The sequence below is a fragment of the Vigna umbellata genome, chromosome 1, assembly GCF_029865625.1.
Source record: "Vigna umbellata cultivar VRB3 chromosome 1, Vumbellata_1.0, whole genome shotgun sequence".
NCBI classification, from domain to species: domain Eukaryota; kingdom Viridiplantae; phylum Streptophyta; class Magnoliopsida; order Fabales; family Fabaceae; genus Vigna; species Vigna umbellata.
In genome coordinates this window covers 87,664,392-87,678,205 of record NC_142165.1, presented here as the reverse complement: position 1 = coordinate 87,678,205, position 13,814 = coordinate 87,664,392, and the positions used below count along the sequence as shown (strand labels likewise).

Below are 13,814 nucleotides of genomic sequence, written 5' to 3'. Positions count from 1 at the left end.
GGCCAAATTATAATATATAAGTGAGGTGCAAACCTCACCTTACAAGCCGGTTTTGTGGGGTTGAGTTAGGCTTTAAACCCACTTTCTAATAAGAAGAGTGTGGCAGGTTTTTCAGAAATTAATTTTGTTTGCCCCACGTCCAAACGGTCGTGCGTTCTTCTGCTGACACCTGCACTCCACTAACTGACTTCCGAACCTTCCATTGTGACACTTGGCGAGAATGCAGAGAGTATGGAAGTGCGTTTTTAATGCACTGCAGAAGGGTTTTTGGGTGTAATAATGAAAGTACACAAGTGGGGTAGTTCACATTTTCCGAGGTCTGACAAGATTCTTGTAAATATGTTATAAATTTTTGTTTTACTATTTTTTCTAAGAATTTTAAATAATAGATAAATTTTTCATGGATAATTATTTCCTACAAAATTATAAAATTTTACAAATATGTCTTATAAAATTTTTGTAAAAAATATTTTGTGCAGAATATTTTACAAAACAAAATTGATAACAATTTTTTGCAAAATATTATCCATAACAAAATTTATAAGTATTTTCTAACAAAAAAATTTCAAAAGAAAATTGACATGAAATGAAATGTGTGTTTTTATGGAGTTTTACTTCTTTGAATGGAATGAATGCGAAGGAATGTTGTTGTTTAGTTTGGGTTTAATTTGTTCTTGGATTTGGTATCACCTGAACTATTGTAGTTGTTTATATGAGGAAAGTGATTTGCATTATAATTGTCTTACATGACTCAAATTATGGGTTAGTTTACTAAAAGAAAGAAATTTAAAAACGGATAAAATCTTTCGATAATTACAGAAATTTGTTGGTAAATTTTATCGATGAATTATGTGTTGAGATGTAATTGTAATACATTGATATATCAGAAAGAGCAAATGTAATTTATTTTTAATATATTGATATTGGATGGTGTGCTACAAGATGTATTATTTGTTGTTTGCAACATTAAGTGTTATTTTTTTATCAATAAATTGATTTTAAAAGTGATAAAGTGACATTTATTGCTCGTTTAAAGTAACTATTTATTACTCTTGTGCTATAAGAAAACTGAATTAATTTATTTAAAAAATGATTACATTAAATCTTTACAATAATAAACAAAATTGAAAACAATATACTTTAACATAAAAATTTAATATATATTGCGATCCGGAACAATTTAGTCCTTCAAAGTACATAACAAAAATTGGCAATGTAATAGACCGAAACATATTATATTAACTTAGATATCCTATTAAGAGCAAGTGTGTTGTAAGAGAGGCATCAAAGTTAGAAATTAATTATTTTTTAATACACTCTTTTTCATATTCTTTATTGTTCAATAAGCTTATTAAATACAAATGAAGACTGGTAGCAACACTTATTGAGGACTAGGAAGCTTTTCATTTTATTCTAACAAAGTCTCTCCACCAACCTCCTTTCCCATCTTCACCAATCTTTGATTATCTCATTTTAACCCATCCATAACCTCTACATTTCTTTTGGAACCTTTCCAATTGCAGGATCAAGAACACCTTTAGCAACCAAACTTTGAATGAGTATATGTAAAATTAAGAATTGTAGCATTATCATACGCATAACTTCTCCAACTTTGCTGATTCTCATTTTCTAAACAAATAATACCGATTTAAAGATTAAAATTATGAAATACATTAATAATGTCTTAAATTAGATAACTAGAAATATATCTACGTCCGAAACAAGTTATTTAGAAATTACATAAAATAGATAATATTGTCACCAATTTTATTAGAATATGCTAATGTGGTAAAATGGAATATTAAACTTGAGAGTTCTATACAAGATTTTTAGTGTTAACAATAAAAAAGAAAAAAATAATTTTTGGACACACCTAAATTTTTTATATTATTTTTTTTATTTTTTATTCTCTTTTTTATTGAAAAAATATAAAAATTTATATTTTTATGACTATTTTATTTTTGTATTATATATGAAATGAACCTAAAAGTGTGTAAAATAATGGTTGCTTTAAAAAAAATAATAATAACATGCAAAGTTGGAGGCACTATTTCGATTAGTGTCTTCCTTCGTTTAAGGCTGTATTACTGTATTGTTGCCTTATAAACTTATTTATACAGTAAACTGTAAAATGTTGCTTTTTCTTTCTCTCTTTCTATATTTCCTTCTTATTTTAACGAAAAGTAAGCATGATAGTCCACCAATAGCATTCTACGTAAGCTTCAGTTGTCGTTCACATCTATTCTTGTTTTGTTTTACACCTTGCATGGACGCAGTCTCAAGAACCCTAAGTCCAGGCCAAACTTCTAGCAGGTACGGGATTGTTTATTGTGATTCTTTTAGAGAAATAAACTAAATCGTTCGATAAAGCATGGTTATCCATTAGCTTTATTATTCACTGCATTCTGCTGTTGAAACTTGCTTTCTTTACTTTTGTAACCACAAGTTCACAGGAGTAGTTAGACAAATTATATACTTAATTATTTATTAATAATCAGTAGTACCGGTTTACAAACGTGATTAATTCGTATATGCATCTACTTCATACATTTTTTTTACGTTCGACACAGTACTAGAAAACTACAGCAATCACACACGGTTGCTTACAGTTAGATTTCTACAGTTCACTGAGACTTTCATTTATTTAGCTACTGCGGATACGTTTATAATCGTCACCGGTCTTCGATTCTGTTGGGCCCTGGATCAATGACCTGCCAATAGTAGAGGAAGGGATATTAGGAGTGAACTGTGATTTTGAGTATATCACAAAAAATGTTTAAGAATTTGATTAGACTGTGAGTGCTGAAAAGAGGTTCAGTTAGAACAAAATGTAAAGAAATGAAGAATTAGTGAAAGGGTTAATGAGGATAGAACAGAGTAAATAAGCTTTAGTGGGATAGATTGTAGAATCCTGATCAGAGTTTTAGAAGCATAAAACAAAGAACTCTTGAAACGAAAATGATTTTTGGAATATCTGTAACACTGAGATACGAAGAAAAAGGTGGTGCAGTACCTGTGTTGTTTGACAGCAATGCCTTAATTAGTGTTAGAATTGTTTGTTCTGTAGGGGAATGGAACTTGACCACGTTCAATGCGTCGAACATCTTCTTTGAGGATCTCAAATTGCCTTTTAACCTCCTCCACAGATTTTCCCACCTCGTTGGCAATATTCTGCCACCTATCTGGGGTTTCTATATCATATTTAGCAAGGGCTTTTTCAAATTCTTTGTTTTGCCTTTGGGTCCAAGATGATTCCATCTGAAAGTATGGAATGAAGTTAGAACCTAAAGGCAATGGAAGTGGCGCGGAGGAAGAAGGGAAAGGAAGATTTTTGGTTGAGGCAAGCAATGGTATGGTATGGGAAAAGAAGAAGGAAGCTAGCCCTTTATAAGTTGGAGGAAAAGCGGTGGAAGGGTTACTGGTTAGGCCTGTTGGATGAGTATATTTTGTAAAATGACAGAAGATAAAGAGACTTGTTCTTCGTTCCCTCCAAACCACTTTATGAATCACGATAGTGGACAACAAGAATCAAGATCAAAGGACATTCGTTTACTCTTTTATTCTTTCAACCAAAGATACTCCTTTAGTTTCTCATTTGCAAGTTGGACCTCTCTTTATAGATTCCGGTCAGTGGCTTTCAGTGTCAAAATTCACCATGCATCTCTCTATTGAAGATGGCAGAAGGATAATATTGTTCGTAGAATGCCAATTGTACTATATCCAATTTCAACCTCCAAACATAGAAGAATTGGCGATATAAATTTTATAATGGAAAGCAGGCATTAGTGGGAATTTATCATGGACAGATTTAATGGTATCTATGTACTATTTTTGGAGATTATGGTCATCACTGAGCCACCCCTTAAAATTGCAGGATCTTGGCATTAATAAATTTGTGATATTGCGGCATATATGTGTGGGGATATTCCCAGGATTTGATGATACAGGAATATATATATATGATTATATTTTGGGGTTTGATTCTTCCACTACTAGATGATACTTCTTCAACGTAAACATATACTCACTTTTCTTTAAAAAGTACTTATTATTGGACGGCAAAGTTGATGTTGGTGATATTATGATGATAACCACACGCAGTTGGGCTCATGCAACTTGGTTGCGTTATTTTGCATAACGAATATTTATGTTCTGTCCAACGGAATTTATTGGCGATAAAGAAACACACTTGCTTGCATGGACTAATTCCTAAATTTTCTTTTTAAATTATAGTTTTAAAATACAGTTGCCAATTCATTTATTCATATCTGCATAATTCACCGACATTTGGCAAACTCTGATAAATAACTAGTAAATGAATATAGTTTATTTACGGTAACCAATAATTAGTAAAAACAGAAAGTCGAGTATACTTATATAAGAGATTATATTTTTTTATTGGTTTAATTACGTAGAACATCCCTATTTCTGCATGGTTTTCTCACTTAGGTTCTCGTATTGTAAAATTTCTCGACTAGGTCCTTGAATGTGAAAAATTGAATCAATTTAGGGCTTGCCGTTATCTTGGGTGGACGGCGTTTAAAAATGTAAAGGGTGACATTAGAAGGTTTTACTGACGTGGCAGATTATGGTGATCTCAGTTTGATTTGTTTTATTTAGAAATTAAATTTTATTGAAATAAAATGATTAAAAACGCAACATTTAAATAAAATACAATTAATAATTGAAAACACATCCATCGTCAAGGCCTTCGTCGCCGCCTCCTTCGGCTTCATCGTCCTCTCCGACGACGCCACCATGCCTTCGCACCCGACGACCTCGTCGTCGCCGCCTGGCTCATCCCTAACCCCAATTTCGGGTCGAAATTCATTGACGCCCCTGACATCAAGTCCAAGGAGATATTCTCACTAGTAAAGAAAAGTCTTTTTAACGTATAAAAGCGCGGTAACATTTTCGTAGTTTTAAGGAAGTTATATGCCTCGATTCAAAAGGAACCGAAGCGTAATAGGTGTACTGTCTCGGTTAAGTCAACAACCGAAGCATAAAACACTAATAAAAAAGGTTATATGACTCATTCAGGAGAACTAAAGCATAAGGTGTATATTGCCTCGGTTAAGTAAACAACCGAGACATATAACCCTGCTGAGAGCACATGTCTTTTTTCTGTAAAGTCAGACTGTGCACCTGACGCAATGGCTTACTACCTCGGTTGATCGAGGCATAAAAGTCTGTCCTACCAAGAAATTCTTCTCACGCCACGGGAATAGGGTTTTTTCTTCCTCCTCGAGCATCGATAACTTTCTTCTTCCTTCTCCACGGCACTGGCCTCACTTTTTGTCTAGCAGAGGAACACGATCAGCGGGTTTTTGGTGCTGGGTGGTGTTCTGGTGCAGCCGTCGCCGAAGCTGCAGCCGGTGGTTTTTTGTTTGATTGAGTTTGGTGGGGTCGGTGACAACGTTACTCTCAACACTGAGGCATTTGAGAAAGGTGTTAGGGCCATTTCCAAGTTGGGCAATAAGGGTGGCGGCCAACACACTGTGTGTTTCTTCCTCCTTCTCCACGAGCTTTCTTCATCCTCCACAGCTTCCTTCTCCACGACCTTTCTTCATCCTCCACAACACAAACAGGTTTTAATTTTTTTTTTATTTTTTGATTTTTGTATAAGATAACCCAAATTAAGGGGGCGTTTGTATCAGCACAAAGAGGGATTTCTCTTTCGCGTCATCGAGAGGGAGGCGCGTCGGAGACGCAGCGGGGGCAAAAGGCACGGTGGTCGTTCTTGTTCTTGCGGCGGAGGCGCAAGGGCGCAAGGGCTCCTCCTCGGGTACTCGGGTGGTTCTCAGGTGGTTCCCCCTCAACCCAAAATGCCACCTTTCGCTTCTCACAAGACCCTCTTCGCGTTCTTATGGGTGGCAGTGCTGGCCTCGCTTTTCGTCTGGCAGAGGAACACGATCAGCGACTTTCTGGTGCTGGGTGGTGTTCCGGTCTAGCCGCCACCGAAGCTGCGGCCGGTGGTTTTCTGTTTGACTGAGTTTGGTGGGGTCGGTGACGACGTTACTCTCAACACTGGCATTTGAGAAAGGTGTTAGGGCCATTTCTAAGTTGGGGAATAAGGGTGGCGGCCAACTCACTGTGCGGCCAACATTGATGCTTGAAGCTTTTTCATTACTGCCTCTGTTTATATTTTCCCTTCATCTTTCTTGTGAATTTGCCCAATTTGATAAATGGGTATGATGATTCCAGTGCTTTGTCGTTTCTTCTTTGAAGAAGAATTTTCAGTTTTTGAGTTCGGATTCTTACGTACCTGCACGACTGAAACGGTTGCTGTTATTTTAGTTAATTGTGTGTTCTTGTGACTTATGTTCGAATTTTTGTATTTTGCAGTGAAAGAGCTTGAAGGGGGAAAGGACAATTGGTATGAGAGGATGAATAATGTTCTTGTTCTTGTTCAGAGGATGACCCAATATGAAAGGATACCCAATCTGAAACCAATCTAAAGGCTCTTGGAAGAACTGATACTGACTCGGTTCAAAGAGTACCGAGTCGAATCTTAGATATTGCTTCTGTTAAAGAAAACCGAGGCGAATCCGTAATGACTTTTTACCTCGTCTACATATGTCTCGGTTCCCAAACCGAGGTCTATGGCAAAAAATAATCGGTGTCAATTCGTTTAACTGCACTAGTGTCTACTCAGAAATGGACCCCTTCATTGACTTCAATTACTCAAACTCCTTCCACAACAACTCCAACAAACGATAGTGTTGTTCCAGTTCAAACCAAACATTCCCTCGCTCCTTCCCTCATCAATAACCACCAAGAATCAGAAAGTTGTTTCGACATCGATTTTTGCCGCACCAAACTTTCCTCCTTTAATTACCCATCCCAGTCTCTCAGCCAAAGCTTGAGTACTACCACCCAGTAACAAATTTGAAATATTATGTATAAATTTTTGGTCTTCCAGTGAATTGACTAGAGAATTGAATTTTGTAACAGGTTTCGTCGTCATCGCTTGATGTGGGAGTGGTGCCGGACGGGAACATGGTGTCGGAGATGTCGTACTCGTTTGGTAGAAATAGTTCAGAGTCGAGTGGGATTGGTTTGTCAGGAGTAAGTGGAGGGCAATGGGCGACGTAGTTGTGTGGGATGGATCGTGAAGCGATGGTGCTGCGATACAGAGAGAAGAGGAAGAATTAGAATCTGTGTTGTAAACTCTTTTCACTCCTTACCTTCCCTACTGTCTTTTTTTTAGTATAAAAAAGTCTCTTTTCTCTATCACCCTTATCACGGATCTCTTTCTCTATCACCTCGAACACTTTCGCCAATGCCTTCCATGTGATTCATCGCCAATAGCTTCCTGATTTCATCAATTTCACACCAAGCCTACTTTCTCACAAAGGTTACCAAATTTCGCACCCACTCAACAATTTTTTGCCTAGATAAAACCCTGTTCTCCCAAAAATCCCCAATTTCGCACCAAGTGAAGAATAAAAATAAAATTTCCTTTCTTCTAATCAGTTATCACTCAATTAAAACGTTGTGTTTTCAATTATTAATTGTATTTTATCTAAAAGTTGTGTTTTCAATCATTTTATTTCAATAAAATTTAATTTCTAAATAAAACAAATCCAACTCAGATCATATAATCTACCACGTCAATAAAACCTTCTAATGTCACCGTGCTACGCACAATATTTTTTAACGTCGTCTACCCAAGATAACGACAAGCCTTAAATTGATCCAATTTTTCACATTCAATGACTTAATTGAGAGATTTTTTACAATACGATGACCTGATTAAGAAAACCCTACAGAAATAGGAATGTTCTACTTGATTAAACTTTTTTTATTTATCAAGTATTTATTATAAGTCATTAAATATAAAAAAAAATGTAGTATTGGTGTGTCACGGGACATGGATATTTTGTTGTCATATTATTATGTGTATTTATGATCTTATGACATTTGAAGACTCGGTGTTTGGTCTCATTTTAATGTGCTATATGACATAAATTTGAGAAATGTCAATAGAGACCCGAATTTAATTTGGTGCTATATAAAAAAAGGTGATGTAAAAGTTCTTTAATGATTTGGAATAAGGTGAAGAATTATAATATTTTACTCTAAATTACAATCTGTTTACGAATAGAGGAGATCATTAAAAAATATCCATTAAAGTCAAATTTTGTTAAACTATTAATTGCTTTTATAGATATGTTATCTTAACAATTGTAATTTTATGTTATTCATTGATTTTGTATAAAAAGACATCTTAGAACTTTTAAAAAAATTGATTTAAAATATATTTGTATATATAGACAATATTAGTCTATAATTTATCTCTAGCTAAGTACATATTATACTACTATGTCGATAAAGATACTCGACTCGTCTCTGTTCGACAAGCATAACATCACACAATAATTAATCACAATGGTCAATAATTCACTACGACAATTCAAAACCGAACAAGTAAGGCTCATTCAGGTAAAACAAATCTATAAACAGTACAATCCTTTGAACAAATAAAAAAAATAAATACTCTAAAAGTTAAAAATAATTGAAGAATCTTTGAAAATCTTTACATGATACAAACTCAATTATGTATAAGAACAATATTTTTTATATATAAAATATTCTATTACATAATAGTTCATTTATATTTTCTTAGTGTTGGACTCAACCGTTTCAAAAAGTAAATATAAAAGGCTAAAATATAAAAACAACTATAAAATCCCTATTACGCCTTATAAAATAATAAATTCAGTCATTCTAATATAATTATTAGAGCGTTCCTCCCTACCCTCACATGTTTCATCCTACACTTCTCGTAATAATGGTTTAAAAAATTTTCAACGACCACCCATCCTTAATCCTGTGCTATTGTTTCCCGAAATCGTGCACCTCCTAATTTTCTATTTATTTAGAATTTAGTTTAGAATATTTTTGTTTTCTTCATTTATGGTGGTGCATTTTGTTATGTGTTAATTTTTTAAATTTTTTTAATGATGTTTATGTTTGGTAATTTTTAATTTAATTTTAAAATTTTTCCTTCATTTTTTATTTGTTATTTGTTAAATTTTAATTTGTTAAATTTTTAATTTTAAGAAAATAAATAAGTCATAAATATTATTTAAATAAATAAATAATTTCAAAAACATTAAAAATTAAAAAAATATATAAATTTCAAATTATTACATTATTACTAATATTGAAATCAATATCAAATATAATAAAAAAATATAAATTAAAAAATGATAAAAATTAAAAATCACAAAAAGACAAAAAATTAAATTTAAATTAATAAAGGAATCAAAAACTAAAAAAAAAATACAACAAATAATTAAATAATAATTCATATTGAAAAATAAAATATTAATAAATAATCATAGATTCAAAAAATTAACAAACAAATTTAATTTTAGAAATTAGGAAAAATTAATTAGATTAAAAATACTATTTAAATAAATATCAAATATATAAAAGAATACAAATTAAAAATATTAATCACAAAATATGAAGTATTTAAATAAACTAATAAAAAAATAAAATACAAATCAAATTAAAAACAATTAAATATACTAAATCAAAGTAAAAAGAAAGGAAGGGCAATACAAAATCTCTTCACCGCAATTTTTCACCTGCGGCTTAAATGAGCCGCACTTCCAAGTGCTGCTACCACAGTTCCAAATGCGAACGCTGTATGAATCACGTTTTCAATTGTATGAACCGCACTTCTAACTGCAGTTACCACATTTCAGGCAACGAGTTCAATCGCACTTCAAGTGTGACAACCTTTGCAACTACTCTTCCCACCAGCGTGTTCTCAATTACTATGTCTCAACCTTCGTCTCATTCGATCAAAAAATGTATCCAATCCAGTCCAGCGCCGACATCCTCTCAACCACTACGATTAAGACCTGAACATTCATCTGTAATTCTAATAGGAACACAGTTGGAATAATAGAAAAATATGGAGGTGCCGGTGCCCGCGAGAAGCACTCTAGTTATTATAATAACTCAGAAACAATTGCACGATCACACATATGTGTGCCAATATTTCTATAATGTTATTATAATAAAGATAAAATGCTACAAAGGTTTTCGACACAAAATAACAATTAAAAGTAGTTCTACCTTTATTTCTTAGTAAAGATTACCTTTATTTCTTAGTAAAGATAACGGACTTTAAAATTGAATCATTTAAATAATATTATATAAAAATTTAATCTTTTAAATTATTTCAAATTTAAAAGAAAAAAGAAAACAAGTTGGTTTCCGAGTTCGTCCTACACCACTTATAAGTCGTGAATTTGATAAGTTAGACAAAATAAAAACAAGTTAAAAACACCAAATAGATCTTTTAAATTTTGGCAAACGAATGAACTTGTCCTTGAGCTCAGCTCACTTTCGTATCTTTAAAAGAATCATGAGTGAATAAAGAAAAATGATACCACAACACACTTTTACATTCATTTGACACATAATACAAGGATAACATGATTTAAAAAGTGTAAAATTTTGTGTTTTTTCAAGAAAGAACAGAATAAAAAATAAGTAAAAATAATGTCAGATGAATGTAAAAAATTTAGGTGTGTCAAAGAATCATTTTTCGCAAATAAATGATTGATTTGTCCTTATTGTGCTCTTGAAAAAGAAGAAATTTGTAAGGCTAATATATAGTGTCTTATATTATTAGTATATGAATAATTTATATAGCTTTTTTTTAACTTATTAAAATATAAAATATGTACATAATCTTCATTATATATATATAGTGTATAGACCGCTAGATATACTTAATTGAATTCAGTTTTAGCTCCATTTTAACTAATTTTTAGGCTTTGTTCACTTGAATGAATTTGGGGAAAAATGATTGAGAGGATTTGAAGGTAAATTTTGTTATTTATTTGAATGAATTTGGAGGTAAATGAGAGTGGATTTGGAAGTAAATTTTTTTAATATGACACGTCAATCAAATCCTACACAAATTTTACTTCCAAATTCATTCTCACTTACCACAAAATCCACTCAAATAAACAATAAAAAAAATTTCTTTCAAATCCCCTCAATAACTCCTCCCAAATCTATTCAAGTATTGTTAAAGTGTTATTGTATATCATGAAACAAAGTAATAGATATACTGACGTAATTGTTTTGGATAATAGATCTGTAACCTATCCTGATGAAAAGAAAACGTCCTAAAGATATTATATTAAGAGTTAATATTGACAATTATAATTAATGGTATGAATATACACATTTTTTAATATTGACCTCTGGAGCACCAGAAGGACGGCAAAAATTGATTGGAGTCTGGTAATTTGTTCAAAGTTAAATGAAAGAAGAAAGATAAAAAAATAAAAAAAAGAGAGAGATTGTTAATTGTTTTTGTTTTGGAGAGTGGGGTAGGAGAAGCCGGCAGAAAGAAAAGAGGGTGTGGAAAAATTGCAGCATATTTTGGTTTTGATTTTGAGAGCCAATAAAAGAACGTACACGGTTTGTTCTCTGTTTGAAAATTTTATGTAGTGATAGATATTCCACGTATTCCGTAGGAAGGAAAGGACATGGACGTTGACTCCTGTGAAAGATGGTGCTTCCTTTTCCCTTTATAAAACTTTATCTTCTACATCATTCTTCCCTCCTTATTCCTCTTGTTACCACTAAACACACAGAATATAAATCTCTTTTCGACCCCTAAATCCATACACTTCATTAGGTGCTATATGTTCTTGCTCCACACGTTTCGGATCCATCTTTCTACAAAAACACAAGATTGCTTCAACTAAATATTCCACTCTTCATATTTCATTCGTATAGTTCAACATCAAAAATAATTTATAAATATCTTTCTTCTTCCTTGGATTCAGTCTTTTAAATTCTCATCTAGCAAATTCATTTAAGTATTTCAAAAGAACCATGTCTTGAATGCGATGACTTTAGCCTTGAATGAAACTTAGATTGATTCTCAAAGGAAACATTTATATTGTATTCAATCTTTATTATTTTCAGTACAAATAATTAAAATTCAAAGTTTAGAGACTGAATCATATATAAAACACAAATTGAATCAAAATTAAAACATAAACAAATCCAAAACAAAAATCAAGAGAAGATAAAAGGTCAACATAATCAAGAACTATTAAATATTTCAATTAATCAATTAAACTAGTTGTACAAATCAAATTCAAATATTATTCAATCTAATTAGTATATAGTTATCAAATTAAGATTCAACTCATTTTTTATTGTAATCACAAACTGCAAAACTGAAATTAGGGAAGAGAATAACAAACTTGGAGTATTAAACTTTATGAACAAAACTCAATTTGAATCTTTTTATCTTGATTGAGTGATTTGATTTTCAACATTTAGTTTTCCATGTTTGAAGAACACAAAACAAAGTCAAAAGAAGAAAAGAAAGACTCAAAACGAAAATCAAGATAAAAAAGAGAAAAATAGAAGAAGAGAAAATTTCTATAACTAGAAAACTAAAACTCTTTACATATTTAAAATAGATTTAGGCTATATAAATACTTTTACATATGAAGTAAACATGAGTCGTGATACCGTGGTACCGTGTGTTACTTAATCAAAGCTTAAGTCAAATTATTATGATAATTTTTATGTTGTGTATAGATTTTCTATTATTAAGAATCTAAAAGCTTCTATTAGTGATAGTGTGTTAATGGATTCTGATTCACTGGTTGATATGTCTTCTTCAGAGTATGTCATTCTCTTTGTCGATAGTTTGCAGAGTTTATAATACTTAGTGTTTCTGCTGAATGAGACCGGGAAAAGTTCTTGCTACCTCCGTCCGGAAACACTCCTCCTTCACGGATCGGTCCTTCTCCCTTCGCTCTCCTCACACCTCTTCGTCACACAAATGGGTTGACCTGCAGCAAACACTCCGACGCTCTAAGTCAGAATGGGTTTTTGCAAGTCTATATAATTATCAAAGAACAGAGAGTTTACCTTCTCCTTTTGACTACTATTTATATGATTTCAGAGAATATTACCCATTAATTCACCTCTTAATGGCTTTCAATGCACACTTTAAATACTCGACAATGACCGTTACCTCATTAACTACACACTCATGAGCATTCAACTACTGTCTCCAGTCCACAATTTTATACACTTGCCCGATCAGACATGTTGTGCTTAAGGGATCCCATCGGACATATTAGGCTGGGACACCCGATCGGACATATCAGCCTTGCTTCCACCAGCTCGGCCTTGTCCAAACCTTCCCGGTCGGTTGCCCGCCCTCGATAGTAACACTTAGATTCATCTTATTATAGTTCTGAAACAATTTATAATTTTTTAGTATTTAAGGAAGCTCATTTTATGAAAGAATTGAAAATAGCCTCTAAATAAGTAAATATGTTTTGAGAAAATATTCTAATTCTAAAGAGGATGACGAATCAGTTCAAATTACAAGAAAACATGGTTTAGGTAGGTTAAAGAAAGTTAATATTAAATCTTTCAAAACAAGGATTTTTAAAAAGAATAATGAGTTTTAAAGACGTTTTTGTAGATTGTGAGTGAGTTAGTTAATGATAAGTCTCTTCATATGCTGAAGAATTTGATTATAGGACTTTTGTTTCCTACTGGTGTTGCATTGATTTACTTTTTTTTCATTTATGTATTTATTTAGTTTTTTAGTCATGAATCTAATTTTTCTATTGTTTTTATTTTTAATTTTTTTAATAAAATATTGAATTAATGGCAATGATGCTTAATATGAACTTAATTACGTGGAAGTAAACAGAGTCTAATTGTAGATTGTAATTAGGTTCATAATCTCAACTACAAAAAATTAAACTAAAATTAGGAAAATTAAATCCACATGA

General features: G+C 32.2%; 2 pseudogenes across 1 annotated transcript; one reads left to right on the top strand and one right to left on the bottom strand.

Annotated features, from left to right (window-relative positions):
- Positions 1 to 2,459: 2,459 nt before the first annotated feature.
- On the bottom strand, positions 2,460 to 3,369 carry LOC148206692 (protein RADIALIS-like 1 pseudogene; annotated as a pseudogene). The gene is made up of 2 exons (XR_015783711.1): positions 3,014 to 3,369; positions 2,460 to 2,711 (listed from the first exon to the last, which is right to left on the bottom strand). The product of XR_015783711.1 is annotated as a protein RADIALIS-like 1 pseudogene (transcript).
- Positions 3,370 to 4,683: 1,314 nt separating this feature from the next.
- Positions 4,684 to 7,155, top strand: LOC124845781 (zinc finger protein CONSTANS-LIKE 5-like; annotated as a pseudogene).
- The last annotated feature ends 6,659 nt before the right edge of the window (positions 7,156 to 13,814 follow it).